General features: G+C 44.4%; 1 protein-coding gene and 1 long non-coding RNA gene across 6 annotated transcripts in view; one reads left to right on the top strand and one right to left on the bottom strand.

Moving 5' to 3' along the window:
- The window catches only part of NHEJ1 (non-homologous end joining factor 1), a 108,855-nt gene that overhangs the window by 41,178 nt on the left and 43,968 nt on the right, over window positions 1-23,709 (top strand). The gene's annotated exons all lie outside the window — the stretch shown is intronic.
- LOC310767705 overlaps window positions 216-23,709 on the bottom strand; it is a 112,715-nt gene continuing 89,221 nt past the window's right edge. Inside the window, exon 3 of one of the 2 annotated variants that reach the window (XR_014551023.1) lies at window positions 216-1,400. This is a non-coding gene — a long non-coding RNA (uncharacterized lncRNA). Of the gene's footprint in view, window positions 1,401-15,729; window positions 16,027-23,709 lie in introns of those variants that run through there. The other variant, XR_014551024.1, reaches the window with a different exon arrangement.

Below are 23,709 nucleotides of genomic sequence, written 5' to 3' on the forward strand. Positions count from 1 at the left end.
TTGGCCTCTTGTTTGGGGTGTTTACGGCTCCGAGGGAAGCAGCCCTGCTGAATTCCCTGTGTACTCTTAATTTCATAGTGTGTGTGTGTGTGTGTGTGTGTGTGTGTGTATATATATATATATATATATATATATATATATATATATCTCCATCCATCCATATCCATATACTTTTTGATACAGGTTTTATTGGCATTTCCATACATTTTACAGACACAGCTGTTACAGAGACACGTTTCTCCCAAGAAAGCCCGGGGGAGATGGTGCCTGAATCGGCTCAGTCTTGGCCCAAGAACAAGGCTCTCTTCTCTCTCCCTCTCTATCAGTGTCAGAACGCGCTTGGGGACGACACACTGGCTGGCTAGGCCAGGCCTCAGGGGAGCTGTCTTGCTGCCACGTGGCCCATATGAGCTAGGATCTAGGGCCTTGCAGTCGTGAGATGCTTTTGTTTTCCTCTGTCCTGATGGAATATTTGCCACTTGTATGCCAATGCCTAGAGGTTTCTGCTGGACCATCTCTAGTGCAGGCATCCACATATATTGGCTCCTGCCTGTCTGATGCCAGTCCAAAAGTGATGGGAGTGTGACAGGTTTCAAACATCTTGGTGATTTTGTTTGTTTTAAAAACCCCAGCTTTATCTGCATTGGTTACCAGTTTGTTTCCAGGCCCAGTTGAAGATGCTCTTGTTAGTGTTTAAAGCCTTAGATGACTTAGACCCCCAATTTCTGAGATACCATCTCTTGTTTACAGACTCTCTTGGGTGTTATTGTCAACAGAGGGGGCCCTTTTGGTGGTTCCATTGCCCTCTGAAGCTTGGGTTGTGGTGGCCTGAGAGGGCACCTTTAGTAGCAGTTGCTAGGTTATGGAATTTCCTTCCCACAGAGGTGCATCTGGCACTTCATCATATCCTGAAGACACACCTATTTGCCCTGGCTTTTGACAACTGAGATATGTGTTTTGAGACTCACCCTATTCCTGGGATTGTGATTCGTTTTACCTGTTTGCAATGTTGAATTTGAGATTGTAGTAACCCATCCTGGGATCTGCTAGTGAATAATGGGTAATAAATTTAACATGACAATATCAATACAATTTTGGGGCAATGCCTTATGAACATAGGCAGTTACCTTATACTAAGTTAAACTATTTACCCATCTAGCCCAGTACTGGTGATACTTTGCCAGGATCTCGGGCAGGGGTCATTTCCTTAATCTGCTCTTAGCCTCATCCTGTAATGCCATGGAATGAAACTGGGATGTTCTGTGTGCAAAGCTGTGGTTCCTCCACTGTCTCTTTTTTCTTCCAGGGTCTTGGCTCCAACCTATTGTTAGTTTCCTTCAAGATTTCTTGCAGCTCTTTATTTTGTCCAAAGAATGGTTTAGAGTTGATCACCCTTGTCACTGTGTAAATAATACAGAAGAATGGCCTCTTTACAGGTTTCCCTCCAAGGATTTTCCTTGGTACGGAATTTGACTTCTTATGTGATCTTTAAGGTGCTTTCTTCTGTCATGCCCTCCTCCCTCTAGCTTATTATAAACAGGCCAGGTGTATATTGATAGTGTGAGCAAGAGATGTCTAGGGAATATGGATGGTAGAAGAGATGGTCGAATTCTGCAACCTGTGATGAGCAGCCAGCAGGAGGCTGCACTGACACATATTTTGCTCAGTGTAGAATAAACCAGCCATTTCTGAATGCAATGTGCTTTGGGGAGGGAAACACAGGGGCCCTGAACAAAGAACTGAGAAAGTGAGGGTGGCTTTCTTTCTTGGCTGGAGGAATGTCAGGATGGGAGGTAAGGCCTTCTTGAATTCACAGTGCAGACCAGGCACAGCATTGTCTCTTGCAGGACCCCAAACTCTGCTTTGTTGTGAGGAAAGATAGGAGTCCAGCTGTGCCTTACCACAAAATTTCAGTATTTGGATCGCTCTCAGTGAACCTTATGGCTCCCTCTCCAATTTCCAGTCTCACTACCACCTCAGCTTCCTCTTCTTACCAGGTTTGGGGCCCTTGCTTGCTCAGGAATTACCACCCATTTCTTCTATGGCTACCCACCCTCCATCCAAGCTATTCGCCTGGGTCAAGACCCCAGTGCATGGCTTTGCCTTTCGGCTCTCAAGGTGAGCATGCCTCAGCCTGTCATGTCCCACCACGTGCTATTCCCTGCACTGTTTACTGTTCTTTTGTGGGCTAAGGGGTTTCCATTATAGCGTAGGGTGCTGTGAGAGAAGAGGGGGAGGTGTATGGCCACATGGGGGTCAGGAGACCAAGCAATACAAGCCTATCCTTTATAGAACTGCATGGCTGCACAGCTCATAAAGCAGCCCCCGGACAGAGAGGGGGATAAATCATTTGGGTGCTGGCATTGGTGGTTACCCACGGTGAGATGCTGGCTTTGCATTGGACGGGCCCCAGACCATGAGCTGCGAGAGAGCGGAAAGACTGTGCAACCTCAGACAGCCTTTTCTCCCTACTTTCCGTTCTCCCTGCCTTGTTGATTGTCTCTCTTCCAAATCTGATCTTGCCCCTCAAGGCTGTGCCCCATGATTCTAAGGCTTTGGGCTGGCCCCTTGATGCAGAGAGAGCAAACCAAGAGCAGCAAAAACGGTTGCTTTCAGGTTTAACCTCAACTCCCATTTACTGTGCCTGGGAGGTGAAGCCTCCTGCTGGTGATAGGAAGCATTTGCAGATTGAATTGCTGGCAAGTAGACTTGGAGGCACATCCTTGAAAGGCAAGACTTCAAAAAAGGGACTGTGACATGCATTTGAGCATGGATGGGGTACCATAAAACTTCCATGATATTTTGCTGACAGGGCATCCACACACACCAAGAATGCACAGATCGTTAGAAGCAGCATAGGGTTTGTGCAGTAGAAAGGGTAACTCCCCTCTGACTCTAACCCTGTCTTCTCCTTTACTGCTCTGGCTGTGTTTTCCTGTTTGATAGTAGAACACAGCTCCGCACAGACAGGAGTGACTAAAAGGTGTGGTGACTTGATCGTTTGTGGTTGGGCCTGTCACACTAAAGCAGGAACTCCTGAGCCAGAAGGATGATTAGCCTGGGGACTTTTCTCCTCATAAAACCTTGTTTCACTGCTGTAGTTGTATTGTGTTGTGTCAGTTTAGGAACTCCTTTGGTCACTTTGGAGAGGTTGATTCCTACCCACTTCACAACATGCTCCTCTGTTCAGATCATTGCCTTTTGTTGTCTCATTGTTACATTTTTATCCTGCCCATTCTCCTAGAAGTTCAGGGTGATGTACGTACATGGTTACCTCCAGTTTTCACAACAAACTTGTGAGGTCTGTTATAATGGAGCCAAGAATATTCAGTGAGGTTCATGGGTGACAGGGATCTGAACATTCTCTCCCTCTTCTATCTGCTGTGACCTTTCTGCCCTCTAAACCTAACATCAGGCTGGTAATTGCTTCGGGCTTGATGTGTTACTGTGGAAGGAAGTTGCTCTATTTTCTGGTTTTCACACAGAGAAGGGATGTGGGGGGGGGGGCTTCTCCTTTATTGATTCTTCTCTGGATTCTTCAGTTGCCAAAAGTGACAAGGAATCCTAAGCTGCTATAAGTACCTTGTTGCAGGCTTCTCTCCAACGTCCAAAGTTAACATTGTCTGCTCTCTCGGTGCGCGCTCTCACAAAGTGGTTTGGGGCTCATTCTTGCACCCTCCAGTCATGTGTCTCCCATGCTGCCATTCTGAACCCACAGCAGTACACAAAACAGTTTCTGAACCCACAGCAGTCCACAAAACAGATTTTGAGGACTGCAGAGGTTGTGCTTCTAACTGTACTACTTTTGCAAAGCTTTTGCTCACTTCCAGTCTTGATTTGAGATCCCTGGAAGTTTCTCCATTGAGTTAGTCTGGAGTCTCTGGACCTGCTGGCTGCCTTGACTGTAAACAGCTATTTGGTACCACGTCCAGTTTGGGGGGGGGGCAGAGGCGCAGGGAGCTGGAGTAGGCCCTGTTCTCAACCCCCATGAGCAGAGTGGCTAAGGCTATGCCTAATGCAAATAGACCTGACTCTCTCTTTTCCTTTTCCCCTGCCTGCGCTGCTTGTATGCCTTTTGGCTCTGTAATAGCTCCCGGGCTTTACTTTGGGATTAGTCTCTAATTGGAAGCCGATTTTGTTTCCCTTCTCCCCTTCACAAGGCTCACCAGTCCCAGCGGGACAAAGCGATTAAGTTGAGGTTTCGGAGGGTTTTTTTAATATGGCAGAATTATTTTGGAACGGCCGGGATCCTTACATGATGGACTCCTTGAAAAAAAAAATCCCCAGGCTTTGCCTTTCCTACGAGGCCCCTTTTCAAGTGGTTTTGCACAGTACATGTCTCTGGGCAGCATGCGTCTCAAACAGTTGCTGGTAATTATAGAAGCCTCTTTCCCGCACGCCCATTACTCAAAGGATTCTTGTGTGTTTCACAGAGTTTTGCTTCAGCCTGAATAAGACTCTATTCAGGATTTCCGAGGCCTGGGATAGCAAAGCATCTCCTCGCTTCATGCAGGCTGTATCTTCCTGCACTGCCACCCCCACTGGCTCTTGAATGGCACAAGGCCTGGGGCATGCTTAATGGGAGGAACTCCTCCTGGTTACACATACATGCACATGCCTTTTGTGCAAACCTTTGTGCATGTGTTACATATGCACACATACATGTACACACCTTTTTGTAGGCCATATTACTAATAGAGGTCAGGACCTACCCGCTGGATTAGAGGAGTGGTGGTGTACAGGAGCTTAGCTAATGATGTGGGGAGCACATTTACTCCCTATGGATAGAAACTTTCTCCAGAGGCATAACCAGAGCTTGGTCTTGGGGAAGACTAGCGTACTACAAGAGGTTGGCTTCTTCTGCTGTCCTTTTACACCTACTGCTGTCTCTCTTTTTTTGTCTCACTCGGTCATGGTTTAATGGCCACTCTGTTTGCAAAAGAGATTCATGCGCTTGTCATTCATATACTTATTAGGAAACTATTTCTATTGAAATCAGTAGGGCTTGCTCCTGGGTAAATAGGTTTATGTTTAGGGCAGGGGTAGCTAGTGGTGATAACCTCTAATTATTGACCACGCTGGCTGGGGCTGATAGGACTTGGAATCCAACAGCATCTGGAGGGCACACCATTGGCTACCCCTGGGTTAAGGCATTGAAAGATAATGGGCAGTAATTATATATATATATGTGTGTGTGTGTGTGTGTGTGTGTGAGAGAGAGAGAGAGAGAGAGAGAGAGAGAGAGTGAGTTACGCAGCTAAATTATATTAAAGAGGAAATTGTCTTTGTTGCAGAGTGTGTCTGATAAAGAGTCAGTGTGGTGTAGTGGTTAGAGTGCTGGACTAGGATCACAGTTCAAATCCTCATTCGGCCATGAAATTTGCTGGGTGACATGGCCACTTAATGTCTCTTAGTCTAACCCAATGTTTCTCAATCAGGGGCCATATGGCCCCTGGGGCCCCCAGAATATTCTAACGGGGCCATAGGTGAAAAATATACAAATGGGGGGCCACAGCACGAGGCTAGGGGGCCACAGAGGGAAGTGAGAAGTGAAGGGAGTTGAAACACACACACACTTTAAAAATCCTGATTGGCTGGCTATCTGCTTGGCTAATCACAAGTGGGTAAGGGAGTGGCCCACCAGGGACTAGCACTCCTTTTTGCCACATGTGTTTTCTTGGAGCAGTCCTGGTTTGTTTCTGGCGGGAGAGGGCTATTGTTAAGGCTCCCATTTTGACCAGTAGAGCCCGCAATCCGGAACCAGGTCAGGTAAGTACAGTGGTGGGGTGGCAATGGGTAGGGCTGGGTAAACAGGAACTGCTTGTTGTTGCTGCCAATGCTGGGCCCAGTGGGCCTCACTCTGCAAGGCGCAGGGTGCAGTGCACCCCAGCGACTAGTGGATCAGGGCCTTCGGATGTTGCCACGGGGCATAGGGCCTGTCGGCAGTGTTAGCCTGGCTCTGCAAGACATGGGGTGAAATCTACCCTAGCACCTAGCTGAGTGGGGTTGTCTGGTGCTGCTTACTTGCATCTAGTAAATAACTAAGTGTCTATTCAGAAGAAAGCTGCACTGAGTTCAGTGGGCCTTTCTCCCAGGTAAGGGTGTGGGGGACTATAGTGCTTTATCTAGGCAGCCCGGGCTCCTCCAAATGACAAGATCTTTTTGCACCAGGTCAGTAAGGACCACTTGCTTTTTAAAATTCTCCCATATATGCAGAACTCCCTGTGCGCCTTTTGGACTGTGTCTGTAGGTTTCCCCCTCTGTGTCAAATCACTGGGGTCAAATAAGTGTTGTTTACTTTTTATAATACATGGAAGATGGATCTTCCTTGGGAGGTTCTGGACTCTCCTTCCTTGGAGGTTTCTAAGCAGAGGTTGGATGGCCATCTGTCATTGATGCTTTAGCTGAGTTCCCTACATTGCAGGGGGTTGCACTAGAAAGATTGCACTTGGGGGTCCCTTCCAACTCCACGATTCTATATTTTTCTGCTTCAACAATATTTCATTATGTTTTTATCATTTTATGTAATTGTATTTTGTATAAATTATAAAAAAATATAAATAAAACATGTTCTATTTACAAACAAAACATTTAAATACCCACCTTTCTACTGGTAGGATGGGGGCATGGGCATATCCAGGATTTTTGTTGGGGGGCAGAACCTCAGATTTGTATTGATTTGTATTTATAGGGGGGCAGCTTCGCCCCCCTTGTCACTGGTCTAACCTACCTCACGGGGTTGTTATGATAATAAAATGGAGAGGAAGACAATCACCTATGCCACCTTGAGTTCCTTGTACTAATAAATTCAATTTACAAAAAAATCATTTCCGTTTAATATTTTATATTAAGGTTCACTCAGCTCCAAAATGCCAGAAAATTACAGCTGCTAAGGACAACACCCTCAACAGACACATTATTTAGGCAATATTGATATGGCATGGAGTTCTGTGCTGTGGTTCCAGCTTCACTACTACCTTGAAGCCAGATGGCTGTCAGTGGGAGAGGAGTGGACCTAGCTCCCAGATTTGCCTATTTGCTTGAATAGACATGAAATCTGTGCAACTGAAGCTATCATGCAGTTGGATCTACTGTTCCACATTGCAAGAATCCAACAAGCAACCAGTACCATCCACATAGAATGATAAAAGTTAGAAGGGCCTTGAAGGTCATCTAGTGTACCCCCCATGCCATACAATCCCCTCTGTTGATTTCTATATTGTATGTTTGCTAAATGTGCAGGAGCATGTCTAGCTGGGGGTTTTCAGATCTCTGGCAAGCCTAAAGGTTGCGATGGGGGGCGGGGGGACCAGGAAATCCAGCAGGTAAAGCACCACAATCATTTGCCCATTAGAAATCAGCTATGGTGCACCTCAGATATATTGCCATTTCTCCCATTATTTTTACTTATCTCCTTTGATTTCTTCTCCCCTTCTGCTTTCTCTTCTAACTTCTAACCTCTTGGCCTACCTGAATTGTAAATTCTTCAGGGCTGAGGACGCTATAGACTATCAAGAAAAAAGAGCTGGCAAATCCCTTATCCGTCAGTGCTATTGTTTATTGGCTATAGCTAATAAGATTGATTAGCATATGGACTAGTGACTTTACCACTGGCGTTGCCAGGGGTGGGACTGAATATTTTCCTTAGTGCCTGGGTATTTCTGGCTGGGTAATGAATTTTGGGAAATAAATGAATTTGAGATTATTTATCTAGAGATGCTGTGGAGGATAGTGAATAGAGGGAACTGAATTGATTTAGCATCGGATCTGTTGGGAAACTGGGGAAGAAGAACTGACTTGGGATGTTACAGATAGGTAGTCGTGTTGGTCTGCCATAGTCAAGTTAGTTCTTGGTATGAACTTGGTATGAACATAGTCAAGTTAGTTCTTGGTATGAGCTTTCGTGTGCATGTACGCTTCTTCAGATGGTATCTGAAGAAGTGTGCATGCACACAAAAGCTCATACCAAGAACTAACTTAGTTGGTCTTTAAGGTGCTACTGGAAGGGAAATTTTTTTTTTTGTTTTAACTTGGGATGATATGTGGTGGGGTGCAAATTAGTAGAATAACTTATCTGGGGTGATTTGGATGGAAAATTAGTTGGCATGCCTTCTGTGACATTTAAAGTCTAGATTTTCATCTATACATGGAAACTGACATACACAAAATTGTGCTTATGTGCCCTTGCCGCAAATCTTTTAAGTACCAAGCAATGCTCCTTGGTCTCACATTGACAACAGTCTGCCTTTGTCAGGCCCCAAGGACCTTTCAGTTTACCTAGCCCATGGGTAGGCAAACTAAGGCCTGGGGGCCGGATCTGGCCCAATCGCCTTCTAAATCCGGCCCATGGACGGTCTGGGAATCAGCATGTTTTTACATGAGTAGAATGTGTCCTTTTATTTAAAATGCATCTCTGGGTTATTTGTAGGGCATAGGAATTCGTTCATTTTTATTTTTATTTTACAATCTAGTTCAGCCCCCCACAAGGTCTGAGGGACAGTGGACCGCCCCCTCTGAAAAAGTTTGCTGGCCCCTGACCTAGCCCCCTCCAGTTTCTCCTCCCCCTGGTTAATGTTTTGTCTGCAGGTCTTGTTATTGTTTCCCACCCTATCTCAGGCAGTAGCATGGTATATCTCACCAGGATTAATAGTAATGGAGTGCATTGGGAATAAATTAAGTTGCTGGGGTATTTTCATAACTGACTTGGGTAAAGCTGCTATATGGTTCACACCTTCCACTTTCGTGAAGCACTTCACCTCTGTGAAGCACTATGCTCACTAAACATGTACATGCCAGAGCAGATGCAATGTTTAGTAGAGATGCTTTTCATAAACTACTTTCCTGAGTTTCCCTGCACCCTCCACTGGGTACAGAGCTGCAAGGCTGGCCCGCCCATGAGGCAAGATTAAGCGTCTGCCTCAGGCGGCAGGATCCACAGGGGCAGCAGATCCTGATGTAGATCTTTATTCCTCCCTTGTTCTTGTTGTAGATCATTCACCCCTTCTTCCCTAGTGAAGAGGGGAGCGGCATTTTGTGGTTCACCTTGGGTGCCAAAATGTCTTGAGCTGGCCCTGCATTGCTGAACAGTCAGCCTTATGTGGAACTACGCAGAGACCATAAATATGTTCCATAAAAATGTTCCTAGGGTGAGCTCTCTGCAGGTGCAGAATCCACATGTGACACTGCAGAGATGACCACTAAAAGAATACTGTATCAGTTTCAGATAAGCTACCTGTGTCCCTTTCCTTTCTTGTGTAGGGGTGCCAGTAGAGTTGTGGTTCTTGGTACGGTATGTTTATGTCATGAGTAGGCAGAATATATCTGTGAAAAATCTGATACACTATATACTCTGGGTCCTGCACCATGATTGGCTACTGAGTTAGTTGAATCCTGTTTCCCAGTGTGTCTAGGGTGGAAATGGTACTGGGGAGGGTAGTATCCGGAGCTTTCCATTATCTCCAATAGAATTGTTTTTGCTTGTAATGACCATTTTGTTAGTTTAACTTTGTGCTGATGAGAGAAACCGTAAGAGAACCTAGAAACTGGATTAATCTCGATATCTTTCTTTCTAGACTAAATAAACTGGCCATTATCAATGGACCTTTGTTGTGACAAACATTAACTGGATTGGGGACTTTCATTAGCACGTACACCATTTAAAATTTCTATAACTTCACTAGCATAACTTAGGGATATGAGTTGAATTGAGCTTCAGTGAAATTCCATTGAAAGCAATGGAACAAGTTGTGACTCATTTTATGTTGCTCATTTATCGCATTTTTATCTCTCTCTTCCTCCAAGGATCTTAGGATTGTTTGCAAGGTTCTTTCCTCTGATCCCTTCAGTCCCTATAACAACCTTGTGAGGCAGGTCATAGAGGAGAATATATGACTAGCCCAAAGTTACCCAGTATGTTTCATGGCCAAGTGGGGATATAAACCTAGATCTCCACACTCCTAGTCCAATACTCTGTCTGTTACCATACTGAGTTTCTCCCAGTTGAGTTGCATTGCTTTCACTGGGCCTTAATCATGACTAGTGCTACTTGGATTGGAGCCTTCCATTTTGCCTCTCCGGTCTTTCTCCGTAAGTTTTACATCGGCCAAAATATATTGTATGCCTATTTATTGTATTTTATGGAATCAGGAACTGAGGTTTTGGGGTTTGCTTTTTTACGAGTTGGGAGAGCACATGGAGAAACCCAAAGAAACACTGGAAAAACATTAAGTCTCTCCAAATTGCCCCATCTTAAAAATCCAAAACAGAGTTAAATGTTTGGAAAGAGTAAAGAATAGATTGCTACCTACTCACATTTCAGGTCTCTGCTTCTTGGAGGCAGCAATTTAATTGAGATGTTCTGTAGTCCAGTTCTAACTGGTCTAATCTATGGAATTCTTCACATTTCTTTTCAAGAAATATCCTTGCCAAGTCCTATCCAATTTGTTTTCATGGGGATCAACATATAGGTGGTGCAAAGCATCCTCTGATACATGGATAACAGCAAGCTGTACATATGAAGGCTGACAACCCATTTATGTTAGCTCCATTTCTTGCCTTGTCTTAGCAAGTAACAGTGACTTGGTTGTAGCATGTAGCTTCCAGTCATTACCTGATGCTGGTTTCAAGCCAGCTAGCAACTATTTGGGGCTTTGAAAGGGCAGATTTCCTGGAGATGGGTTTGGAAACATCACCAGCCAAATGCGCTGGAAAGGCAGATTTTCACTAGGGAAATGTGAACAATAATTGGGAGGGTTTACTAGACAACCAGAAAGCCACAATTGCAAAAGATGGTTGCTTTGGTCAAAATCCCATCCTGGTTCAGAGGGGAAGTGGGTAGCTACAATTAGAAATAAAATAGCCAGGCATAAAGCAAATACCTAAAGAAGAAAGCTGTCAGTTAGGGAGTTAAGTAGAACTAGAGATCTGTAGCCCTACATTTTGGCTGGGTCTTTAGAATCAATATGTGAAATGCAGCCCTCTTCTCCAATCTTCTCATCTGGAAAATAGCATACAACTCCCTCCTGTCCCAAAGCTATGTGAGCTTTTTATCCTCCTTCTTCCTGGCTGTGCAGCCCCCTGCAATACACAGTCCCGCTTGCCATTTGTGAATCTTTTACCCCCAGCATCCTCCTCCTGCCTCCATAGCCCCACGATACCACTCTGAGATGTGCATTTTCTGTCAGAACTCAGTCTTGTCTGCCAAGAAAGATGAAATTTGGACCAGCTCACATGTTTGGCACTTCTTCTGAAAGCTGTGATGACTTTTTAAATATATTTTTTAAAAAGAGCACTTCGTTGAGTGTGCTTTTAGCATAGCCTATTCCTTCTTACTATGGGACACGGGTGGCGCTGTGGGTTAAACCACAGAGACTAGGACTTGCCGATCGGAAGGTCGGCGGTTCGAATCCCCGTGACGGGGTGAGCTCCCGTTGCTCGGTCCCTGCTCCTGCCAACCTAGCAGTTCGAAAGCACGTCAAAGTGCAAGTAGATAAATAGGTACGGCTCTAGCAGGAAGGTAAACGGTGTTTCCGTGCGCTGCTCTGGTTCGCCAGAAGCAGCTTCGTCATGCTGGCCACATGACCTGGAAGCTGTACGCTGGCTCCCTCGGCCAATAAAGCGAGATGAGCGCCGCAACCTCAGAGTCGGCCACGACTGGACCTAATGGTCAGGGTCCCTTTACCTTTACCTTTACCTATTGCTTCTTAAGGAAATCAGCCCTGAGTGCTCACTGGAAGGACAGATCTGGAAGCTGAGGCTCCAGTACTTTGGCCACCTCATGAGAAGAGAAGACTCCCTGGAAAAGACCCTGATGATGGGAAAGATTAAGGGCATAAGGAGAAGGGGAAGACAGAGGACGAGATGGTTAGATAGTGTTCTCGAAGCTATCAACATGAGTTTGACCAAACTGCGGGAGGCAGTAGAAGACAGGAGTGCCTGGCGTGCTCTGGTCCATGGGGTCACGAAGAGTCGGACACAACTAAACGACTAAACAACAACATGCAGCATAGTGGTCAGAGTGTCTGACTATGATTGGGAAGTTTCATGTTTAAAGCTTACTAGGTGACCTTGGGTCAGTCATATTCTTTCTCTTTCTCAGGCTAACCTACTTCACAGGGTCTTTATGAAAATAAAATGTATGTGTCTTGGTGGAGAACTGTGTACATCTCTGTGGGTTCCTTGGGAAAAAGCAGCGTTATTGATTGACTGATAGACTGAATTTATGTCTTGCCTTACCTCTAAGGAGCGTAAGGCAACAAATGTGGTTATTTCCCCTCCTCCGTGCAACAAACCTGTGAGGTGGATCAAACTGAGATAGAAATTTGCCCAAGGTCACTTCATGAACTTCATGGAAGGGTAGGAATTTGAACCCAGGCCTCCTCAGTTCAAATCTGAGGCTCTAGCCACAACACCACCACTACACCTATAAATGTAATAAACAAATAATAGCCTGACCCCTCCCTCCCCCAAGAGAATTGGCGCAAAATGAAAATGTGTCAAAAGTGATTGTGTGAATCAAACCTCAGACCCCAGGTGCTTTGGGGAGGTTGGATCCAGCTTATTCTGATGCCCATGAGATGCCTCTGCACTAGGGGGCAGGAATCAGAAGAAGAAACTGTGAAAGCCTCACTTTCTTCAGTCAGTTAGGGGGGCAGTAACCCTAGAACTGTCTCTCTATGTCAGTGACTAAAGTTCAAATTAGAGCTGGAAGGATGCAATATAAAAACGGGTGGTAGTGATTTTCGTACATGTTCAATGTTATTCAAAAGCTGAGCGTGGTTTGCTTATTAAACTTTATTCAACCCAGAGAGTCCTTTGTTTCTGAAGTTCTGCTGTGACTGGGCAGATATGCAGAAGGCAATTTACATTTTTTTAAAATGCATTTTTATATATCCTGTCATACTTAGCTCAAAAGCTTTTTCTCCACAGCAACTTACAAAACGAGGCTCATTTGTTCAATATGCAGTTATGATATATTGATAAACTACAATAGAGCTCTGTGATCAGGCTAGTACCACTCTTGGGGCAAAATAGTACATTTGCAGAGAGCTACTCATAAGGTGTTGAGATAATTTTGTCATCTATGGCAGTGGTTCCCAATTAGGACCCCCTATTTTTCAAAGCCAAACCATGGACCCCCTGCTTTTGAAAATTTTAATAACTCTATGGTGATTACCTCTGCAAAGCATTTTTTTGAACAAAATGTGGGGTAGCCCCTAAAAAGCAAAGGATTTTATGTATACTAAAAAACAGATGAGGGCTGAACGATATCTGGTTTTCAACATCATGATATTTCAGCAGCTAAACATGGTGATATTCAAATATATCATGATGTCTGAAATTGAAGATCAGGCATGGGGAGGAGGGAAGGAGCAGCTACGGTGGGGGTGGGTGGGGGGAGGAGAGGAAGCAGAGTAACCTCCACCGCATGGTTTGAGTGGGTGGGGATGGGGATAGAGGGTGCATCAAGCCACCATCAGCGGGGCAGCCCGCAGTGGCACACCAGCGAAGATGCACATCTACTGTGGCGGAGGCTGCTTTCCTGCTCCCTAAGAAAAGGTGGTCTGCCTCAGTGCCAGCGGAAGGTAGTGCCATGGTACCTTGAAGTGAGGGCAGTCAGCTTCCCTGTTCTCTGTCAGTGTGAGGGAAAGGCAGCACCTTGCAATTGGCTGCCTTGTTTTCCCTCAGCCTGAGGGGAGGCTGCAGTGCTATTGGCTGCCCTGGTCTCCCTCAGCGTAAGGGTAGGCAGCTCAGATCAACAGCGTTATCGGCTGAGATCATCATGCAATATTAGTGGTGCCTTGAAATCAGCTGCCCTGCTTTCCCTTGCGTGAGGAGCAATATAGTGCTGTGTATTGCTGGGTCAAAATTGTTATCACGCTGTGAATTCAAAACCAGTTTTGGCCAATACAGTCAAACCTCGGTTGTCGAATGTACTGTAATCCATTCCGAAAGACCATTTGGCTTCCGAAATGTTTGACAACCAAGGCGTGACTTCTGACTGGTTGGGGGGAGGAAAGGAATGGTGTCACAGCCCCCTTGGGTGCATTCTGTGGACCTCCAGGGGTCCCTGGACCCCTAATTGGGAACCACTGATCTATAGGAAAATCTTTTCCTGATCTGCTTCAGGTGTGGCAGGGGTGGGGAACCTTCTGCCCAGGAGCCAAATGTACCCCCTCCCTGGCTTCTCTCTCCACACCTATGCACTCCTCTTGCCTGCATGGAGGATGAAGAGTGGTGTGTGTGGCCACACCCACTTTTGCCACTCCCACTTCTGGTATGCAGTCCCCATGTGGCCCTTGAGTTTAAAAAAGGTTCCCCACATCTGATGTGTGGGGTGAGGAATCTGATGAAACAACCCTAGGGCTGTGATGTCACTGAGCCTTCCACAGAACACAGAGTAATTTTTCTTGCTGGCTCAGCCATTCTGCAGCTTGTAACAAAAGTTGGAGGTTCTGCTTCATGTTTATCCAAAGTGTTGCACCTTCTCATTGCCCAAAGGAAGGATACACTGACCTGCAACCGAGTAAGCTGCTGCTGTCCTCCTGCACCTCACAGTCCCTCACACTCTCACCATGTGCTGGTGGCACTTCAGCCTTTGCCCAACCAAGTGACGAGGCACATAAGGCAGATATGGTCATCCCCATTTATAAAGCTAGTAAATATATTGCAACCAGTTTGTTTCCCCTCCAAAGGTCAATATTTGTGCAGAGTTTAATTTTAACTTAACAAGCAGCTGTTTGCTGAGCTGCTCTCTTGTTTTAGTTTCTTACGCACTCTAGTGTGTGCCCAAAGTTTTTGATGCAGACTCTTAATGGTGTGAGCATAGGTGTACCATGGGGTCAAGTGTGATGCATTTTGTTTTAATGTTATACTATTAATTCAATAAAGTACTTTAAAAAGTGAACATTTGCAGGCATGTGTTTTACTTGTCCATTTCCAATTTACAACTATTGTAAACCCTGGAAGTATTCATAATGAAAAGTGGCATAGAAAGTAATAAAGTGAAAATCAATAAAATGCATCTTCCCCATTTACACAGAGACCACTTACTATTCATTGACACATTCAGCTTAACAGTTGATCACTACTGAGAAAGTGCTGCTCCCTTGCTTTCTTCACCTCTTCCCACCAACACACTACTACTTTTGTTCTCTAGCCCTTTGTGCTGATATGTTTACCCCTTAGCACAGAGCTTTCCAGACTATGTGTTGTGACACACCTGCAGTGTGTAGGTGTGTCGCACAAACACTCCCCCCGCTCCTTCCAGGACTGGAAAGTGGTTAGTTTAATCCCTGGTTTGCTAGTAAAACTGAATTACTGTGTCTCCAAAAGATGTAAAACTGAATTACTGTGTCATGAAATGATGCATGTCTAAAAAGTGTGTCACCAACATGAAAAGTTTGGAAATCTCTGCCTTAGCACTTGGAATGTTGCTGAATATTCTGTAATACCACAGGAGCTCAACCAATGGCTAGGAAGGTGCATGGGCATCCAAACACCCCTCCCAAGTAAATTTACTGTGCTTGCATTGCATTGCAGTGGCATTCTTTCAAATAGTTTCTTAGGGAAACTGTCTAATCTGCCTTAGTCACCAATTTGGGATGCTTGCTTATAAGTAAATGCGCTTTTGGGGAAAGTGTGCAGAAACTGAAGAAAGCCCCCTTTTCTCATGAAGATTGCCTTATGTAGTGGTCTTCCTTTTTTGGCAGTCATTTTTGGCAGTCTCTGGTGTTAAAATCTTGTTATAGATCTGTGGGTGCTAAATGCTTGGGTTTAATAAATGTTGGAATTTAATTAGAACTGGCATGTTAGAACCAAGAAATAGCCAGACCCAAGTGTATATTAGAGGTACTAAGAGATAGTACCATACTAAGAGGTAGTAGACCCACTGATAAGCCTCTGTTATTAGTGCATGTAAAAGCTAGTTAAGTAGGCACACTTCCTGGGTTGTGTATTGGTCATTGCAATCCTGCCAAATCGACAAGTGCTTATGAAGTCAGGCACACTTCTTTGTGAGATGACAGCCTGTGAGGATCAAAGGGAAAAGGTGTTAGAATGCAAATGAATGAAGTCCTCCCTCCCTCTGTAGATAATGAGGCTTAGTTTAGGGAAGGGGGATTGGAAGTGATGTAACCAGGAAGCAAAGAGGAGCAGTTGAGCTGGGATGTGCCCTGCAAGGTAGAGGATATTGGCGCTGCTATTATGAAATAAGCTGGCATGTTTTGGGGTGCTGCTGCTGTGAGCTCCTCCATTGAAAGCTTCAGATTGTATATATGTATAAATAAACCATATATCATAAAGATACTGTAGCCTCTGGTGTGCCTAATTTTCTGAAAGAAAGACAAACTCTTGTTAAGTGCCAAGACCCTTAGAATCTCGCACACTGCTCAGCAGAGATTCAGGTGGCCTGTAACAATATTTTGCTTGCAACAAAGCTGAGCATGTTAATTTTGATGTAGAAGCTAGATGTGACGTAGAAATACTAGTAAGTTGTAGCATGGGATTGTTTTCATTTGTATGTTTTTGTTAGGAGGTTAGTGGCCTTTGTTAACACAGGCTCTGAATTACTTGTCTTGTGCATCAGGGAGCAAATTCACTGAAAGTATGCACAGTATCGTAGTGAAATTTTGCAGGTAGTATTTATTGCCTGATGCCATGCTGCACACACCATATGGAGCAAACCCTTCCCACTTCAGTCTCCATATCCATACATATCCATGCACCAGTGACATACACTGGGAGATCCATTTGGGGGAGGAAATTGTCCCACTTAGTTACTGATTGCTGTTGGTTGCTTGGCTTTCTAGCTAGCAGATGAACAATAAGCTCTAATGGAAGAGGAGGAAAGTATTTTCTCTGCTGTCCCATGTCCATATTGTAAAAGTTATTTTGTGGGGAGTTTCTGTGGGGTTGAAGGCTCCGTTCTCAGTCTCCACACCAAACCCTTCATAGCAGGTTGGGGAGAAAATGGTTGGGGCAATGAGGAAGGTTCTGCTTGGGGATTGTTCTCCTTGCTATTTCCAGTGTTGCCCTGTCATCATTCACCATCTATATAGGGTGGAATTGCAGGGTATTGGCTTGAAGGTTGGTCTTGGCAACCAGTTGAGCAGCAGAAGCCACTATCATATCCGCATACCACAGGGAAAAACAACAAAGTGTCTTGTGGCACCTTAAAAACTAACAGAGTTAATGCAGCAGAAGCGCTTTTGAACTAGAGCCCACTTCATTAGGAACATGGAGAAGCGTAAATTGTTCTTCTTGGCTGGCATGAATGCATGGCTACAGAGAAAACAACAGCTGTAAACAGCAGAGCGAAGAAGTTGGGAAATGCAGATCTGTGACACTTCTGTGCAAAGCACAGATACATAAAAGATAAGGACAGTGACCATTTACAGCAGCAGTAAATGAACAGGGTCAGGTTTGTTAATGAATTGTAGTTCAGCAAAAGGTGCCTTCTTTTAAATGAGTTTTGTTGTTGCTGAAGACTGTTGCCTTTCTGATATCAGATTTTGTCCATTTATTCTTTTGTGTAGAGTAGAGGCAGGGAACCTTGTGTCCAGGGAACATATGTGGCCTCCTAGACCAGGGGTGAACCTAGGGGCCTCAAATTTCAGTGGTGCGCTGTGCGATGCCAAAATCCGTCACTTCCCCCTTCTCACCTTCTATTCTACATCATAGTTACGGTGTCCCCTACAGGACCCCTGAGGTCTCACACCCAGTGTGACCGAACCAGTCATGCTCCCCTAGATCTGCCTCTGCCCAGATCTTGCCCTCTTCACTGATCCTGCTCCCTGCCCCCATCAAATACTTTTGTCTGGCTGAAATATGTCCTTCAACTGTGATAATGCCTCTTGCTTGCCTGGAGGATGGAGGGATTGGAGCAGGGGGATCAAAAGCACTGACTTTTGCATGACTGGAATGTGGCCTTCTGTACATAGGTAAAAGGGACACCTATTTCTCCTCCCACTTTGCCTCTGGCCCTATCCACCACTGGCATGTGGCCCCCAGAAGATTGTCCATGAGGGAATGTGACTCTCAGCCTGGAAAAGATTCTCCTCCCATGGTATAGAGCATGGGTAGGCAAACTAAGGCTTGGGGGCTGGATTCGGCCCAGTCGCCTTCTAAATCCGGCCCATGGACGGTCAGTGTGTTTTTACAAGAGTAGAATGTGTCCTTTTATTTAAAATGCATCTCTGGGTTATTTGTCAGGCATAGAAATTTGTTCATATATATTTTTTCAAAATATAGTCCGGCCCCCCACAAGGTCTGAAGGACAGTGGACCGGCCCCCTGCTGAAAAAGTTTGTTGACCCCTGGTATAGAGACTGGTCTGTCTGACCTACAAATTTCTACCCCAAAAAAGTCTGCTATACGTTATGTTTGTCACTGTATCTACCCAGGCAGTACAATTTCAGGTTGTCATTGCTTTTTTTCTAGAAAAATAGGTGCCGGTACTCACCATGAAGTTGTTAGAGTAAGTGCCACACTTTTTAACAACAAAAAAGAGGTGCCAGTACTATTTACCCCGGTGGCGCTGTGGGTTAAACCATAGAGCCTAGGACTTGCCGATCAGAAGGTCGATGGTTCGAATCCCCGTGACGGGGTGAGCTCCCGTTGCTCGGTCCCTGCTCCTGCCAACCTAGCAGTTCAAAAGCACATCAAAGTGCAAGTAGATAAATAGGTACCGCTCCAGCGGGAAGGTAAACGGCATTTCTGTGTGCTGCTCTGGTTCGCCAGAAGCGGCTTAGTCATGCTGGCCACATGACCCGGAAGCTGTACGCTGGCTCCCTCGGCCAATAAAGCGAGATGAGCGCCACAACCCCAGAGTCGGTCACGACTGGACCTAATGGTCAGGGGTCCCTTTACCTTTACCTACTCCCTGAAAGAAAGCATTGCTAATAATATTGACCACATGATTTCAGGCTCGCTTCACTTGCTCATCCTCTAATCGCCTATCCTACCTTTTTTTTTTAATTGTCTGCATAGGGCAGACAACTCAGTCCCTGCTCTAAAGAATAGAAAGACACAAATCTGACATCAAAATTGGCAACATTCAGAAACCACCTGGAGAATATCCTTCTACTTTCCTAAAAAGTCATTCCATAAAAAATCAAATCAAATCAAAGGCTTCCCTGTGGATTGGTAGGTTAGAATTTGTCATCAAATCTGATATTTTTAGATCTTAATAGGAACCATGGATTTCTTGCCCACTATAGCACTGCACTTGAGCTTTGCACATAAATGTCATAGGCCTTCTGGCCCTTTTGCATTTCATAGCCTTTTAGTCTCCCTGTTTACATTTCTGCTGCTTTTTGCATATCCTTCATCTTTGGCAATCACTCGTAGCCAAGTAAGATTGTCTTCCATGAACACGGTCTTAACAATGAGTCCGTAAGTGACTGTGGAGGCCAATTCTGGAACCACATATCCTTCCACAGTGGGGACATAGGTTTCCAGGTGAGAGTTGATCATGGTGAGGGTTTGCCAAATGTGCCTTCCTCTTAGCACGTTTCTCCCTTTCATCCAAAGTCCATGACACCTTTGGTAAAGGCTGTTCTCCAGTTGGAGCACTCACAGGCCAGTGTTTCCCGATTGTTGGTGTTTATCCTACATTTTTAAAGATTTGCCTTGAGTGAGTCTTTAAACCTCTTTTGTTGACCACCTAAAGTTCAGAATAAAGTAGTTGCTTTGGAAGATGATTATCAGGCATCCAAACAACATGACCAGTCCAACTAAGTTGATGTTGAAGAATCATTGCTTCAACATTGGTGATCTTTGCTTCTTCCTATGCCAACTATGGATAGTCCACAAAAGTTCAAGTTACAGTCAGTTGTTAATGTGCCACGAAATTCTGTGTTTCATTTGCTGCATCAGTCCAACTCTGCCACCCTTCTGGAATATCACAGTGAGTATGTGAAAAGCACCCCACCTGCATGTTGTTGTTATTTTATAACAAATAAACATTTCAACAATAATTTAACATTTCAAACCTCAACTTCCCTCCCCCTCTTCCTGCGGTTCCAAAAATTTATTTTCATATTTACCTGTACATCCCAATTATCTCTAGTTATTCTTTTCTTCATCTATTTTCATATGTGCTTTAGAAACAGCAAGTTTTTACAGTAATCCTGCTAATGTCTTAATATGTTTACAATTTGTTTGTAAAATCCAATAAACCATTTCCATTCCTTAGTAAAAAGTTTGTTGTCTTCATTTCTTATTCTTCCAGTAAGTTTCACCATTTCTACATAGTCCATTACTTTCTGTAGCCATTTTTCTCTCGTCAGGACTACTTCTACTTTCCATTTTTGGGCAAATGTTGTTCTTGCAGCTGTTGTTGCATACATAAATAAATTTCTATATTGTTTAGGTAACTCTGATCCCATAATCCCTGAAAGGAAAGCTTCTGCATTTTTTAAACAAATGTTAACTTAAACATATTTTTCGATTCATTATATATCATTTCCCAGTAAGCTTTAACATTATTGCATGACTACCACATATGGAAAAAGGTACCTTCTTTCTCCTTACATTTCCAACACTTATTCGATTTTGAATTATACATTTTTGCCAATCTACTAGGTGTTAAGTACCAGCTGTATAATATTTTCATATAATTTTCTCTTAAACCATAAAATGCTGTAAATTTTATATCTATATTTCACAATTGGTCCCATGCCTCCATTTCTTTGTTATGACCAATATCTATTGCCCAGTGTATTGTCAGGGAACTGTCATCGGAAGAACCAGTGGTGCAAGGGCTCCCAGAGGTTGGGAGAGACTTATCAGCGGAGGAGGGAACCAGCAGGGGGAGAGAAAGAGCTCCAAGGGAAAGTGAGTTGGAAGGATGGCTCAGAGACAATTCCAGCGAGAACAGCGGGGAGGTTTCAGGACCTCCTATAGGGACACCCACTCCTTGCCGGAAACTGTCACGCAGAGAGTCCAGAAGGCGTGTTTCCGTTAAGGAGCTTTTATGCTGGAAGAAATTCCGTAAACGCCCACTGTCAGATTCTGCCAGCGACTGACGGAGTCATGCTTATGGAGCTCCGTTACAGACAGTGGTTTGTGGACTTAGCCAAACACTGAGGGACTAGGAACTTTACGCACAAGCAGCTCATCATCCCATCACATGTATCATTGAAGATTTCACTTGTTCGTCTTTTGTCTCCCATACCAATAACATCTTATACATTTTAGACACTACTTTAGCATTGCAGTCTAGTAGGTCTCTCTCTAATTGACATATTTGTCCCCTAAACCACCCTTTCATATCTTTTAAAAATACTTCATTCAAATGATGATATTGTATCCATGTTGTTAACATTTCTGATAAATCCTTAAATCCATTTAATTTGAATTCTCCATCTTCCTTTCTTTAATTTTCTTTATAATTTACTACATTTTCCACCATATTCTTCTTCTTCACCTCTATGGCTTCCAGTGGTGAAAGTCAAAGTGGTGTTTTTGGCTCCAATAAATTTGTCATTTGTCCTATACTCTATATAAATGTTTCCTAATTACAGTTGTACTTTGGTTCTCGAACGAAATCCATTCCGGAAGTCCATTCGACTTCAGAATATGTTCGAAAACCAAGGCGCGGCTTCCAATTGGCTGCAGGTGCTTCCTGCACTCAGTCAGAAGCCACATCACACATTTGACTTCCAAAAAACGTTTGCAAACCAGAACACTCACTTCCAGGTTTGCAGCGTTTGGAAGCCAAAACGTTCAAGTCACAGGGCGTTCAAAAACCAAGGTACAACTGTATATGATTTGTAAATTCTTTATGTGGTTTCACCTTTTCATACCACAAATATATGTGCCAGCCAAATATATTATCATGCCCTTCCAAGTCTAAAATATGTGGATTCTTCAGGGACAAACATTCCTTCAACCACCACAGACAGGAAGCTTCGTAATATAATCTCATATACAGCAGGGGAAAACCTCCTCTCTCTTTCACATCTATCAATATTTTATATTCTATTCTTGGTTTTTTCCCTGCCAGATATATTTAGAAATATATTTTTGCTATTTATTGAAACAATCTGTCTTGCCGATCACCACTATTGTTTGAAACAAAAATACCATCCTTGGTAATACATTCATTTTTATGGTCAACAAAGTTACATTTTATTCTTTGCGCCAAAACTTCTAAAACTAATATTAACAATAAAGGTGACAGTGGGCAGCCTTGTCTAGTTCCTTTGGTTATTTTGCAGTTCTCTGTTAACACCTGCCTGCTGCTGTTAACTGGCTGGAAGCTTCCCATTGCTGAGAATCAACTTTGCATCTACAGACTAGTTTTGTAACAGTGAATGGGTACCAATCACAATTACATTATTAGGTAAGCTTGGCAGTTTCAAAGTGTTTAGCTTAGTTTACTGAATACAAAAGGTAAAATAGGTAAAATGGACACGAGTGGTGCTGTGGTCTAAACCACTGAGCTTCTTGGGCTTGCTGATCAGAAGGTCGGCAGTTCGAATCCGCCCAGTGGGGTGAGCAGCTCCAGTTGCTCTGTCCCAGCTTCTGTCAACCTAGCCGTTTGAAAACATACCAGTGCAAGTGAATAAATAGGTACTGCTGCGGCAGAAAGGTAAATGGTGTTTCTGTGCACTCTGGCACTCGTCACAGTCCTCCGTGCACCAGTAGCGGTTTAGTCATGCTGGCCACATGACCCAGAAAGCTGTCTGTGGACAAACACCGGCTCTCTCAGCCTGAAGCAAGATGAGCGCCGCACCCCATAGTCACCTTTGACTGGACTTAACCGTCCAGGAGTCCTTTGCCATTGCCTGACTAAATACAAGTAAAACTGGGGAACCTATGGTCCTCTGGCTGTTGTTGGACTCCAGCTCCCATCAACTCCAGCCAGCAGGGGCAATTGTCAGGAACTATGGGAGTTGCAGTCCAGCAACATCTGGTTGCTCATCTTTGTTCTAGGGCATGAGAAAAATTCCTGATGCAAATTCCCTTATTTGAATTTGCCTAATTTGCAAATAAGCAAATTCATAATTTCCCAAAAACCGACATCACTTTCTCTCCTCCCCCCCCCCAATAAACTGAGTTCTTATTTCTCATTTATCCTGTCCTTCATGAGCTCTGCCACCCTTGTCTGTTTTGTCTGAAGGTCACTCACTTCGTGTGTGTGTTTCTCTAACATACTGTATATTGTGTGGGAATGCAGGCTTAATCTTGACACCTCCCAGTAACCTATGATATCTCTGTGTTGCTTCATTCATTTTTCATGGAAAGATAAGGCAAGAGAGAGAATGGGGCAGGTAGAAAGACGGAATATAAGAAATGCAAGTGTGGGGGAGGCTGTGTCCTCCACTTGAGGCTACTCGTTGCATTTCTCCCCCTCCTCCAGTGCTCTGAGGTTGACCTGTGGGTGCTGTGGTTTGTGGGTTTGTGTTCAACTCTAGTATTCTTTGTTGCTTGTTTTTCTCTCTGTGCCAAGTGCTAGACTGCCAGCCCCAGTGAAGCTGCTTCGGTCAATGACAGCATGCAGGGGGTGGGCAGCTTGGGTGAGTAAACAGAGACTTTTTGATGGCCAGTGAACTCATCTCATGACAGCCGACCTGTGGCTGCTCCAGGGAAAAGAAGTGGTTAGCCATTCCCAGAGGAGCGGCTCTGTTTTCCTGCTGTTGATGGTTTGCTCTCGGTGCCCGTCTAACGTATAAACTTTAATGGCCAGTTTAAATGGTTCCTGCCA

Source organism: Podarcis filfolensis (genome assembly GCF_964270895.1).
Source record: "Podarcis filfolensis genome assembly, chromosome: 1".
In the NCBI taxonomy this organism is placed as follows: domain Eukaryota; kingdom Metazoa; phylum Chordata; class Lepidosauria; order Squamata; family Lacertidae; genus Podarcis; species Podarcis filfolensis.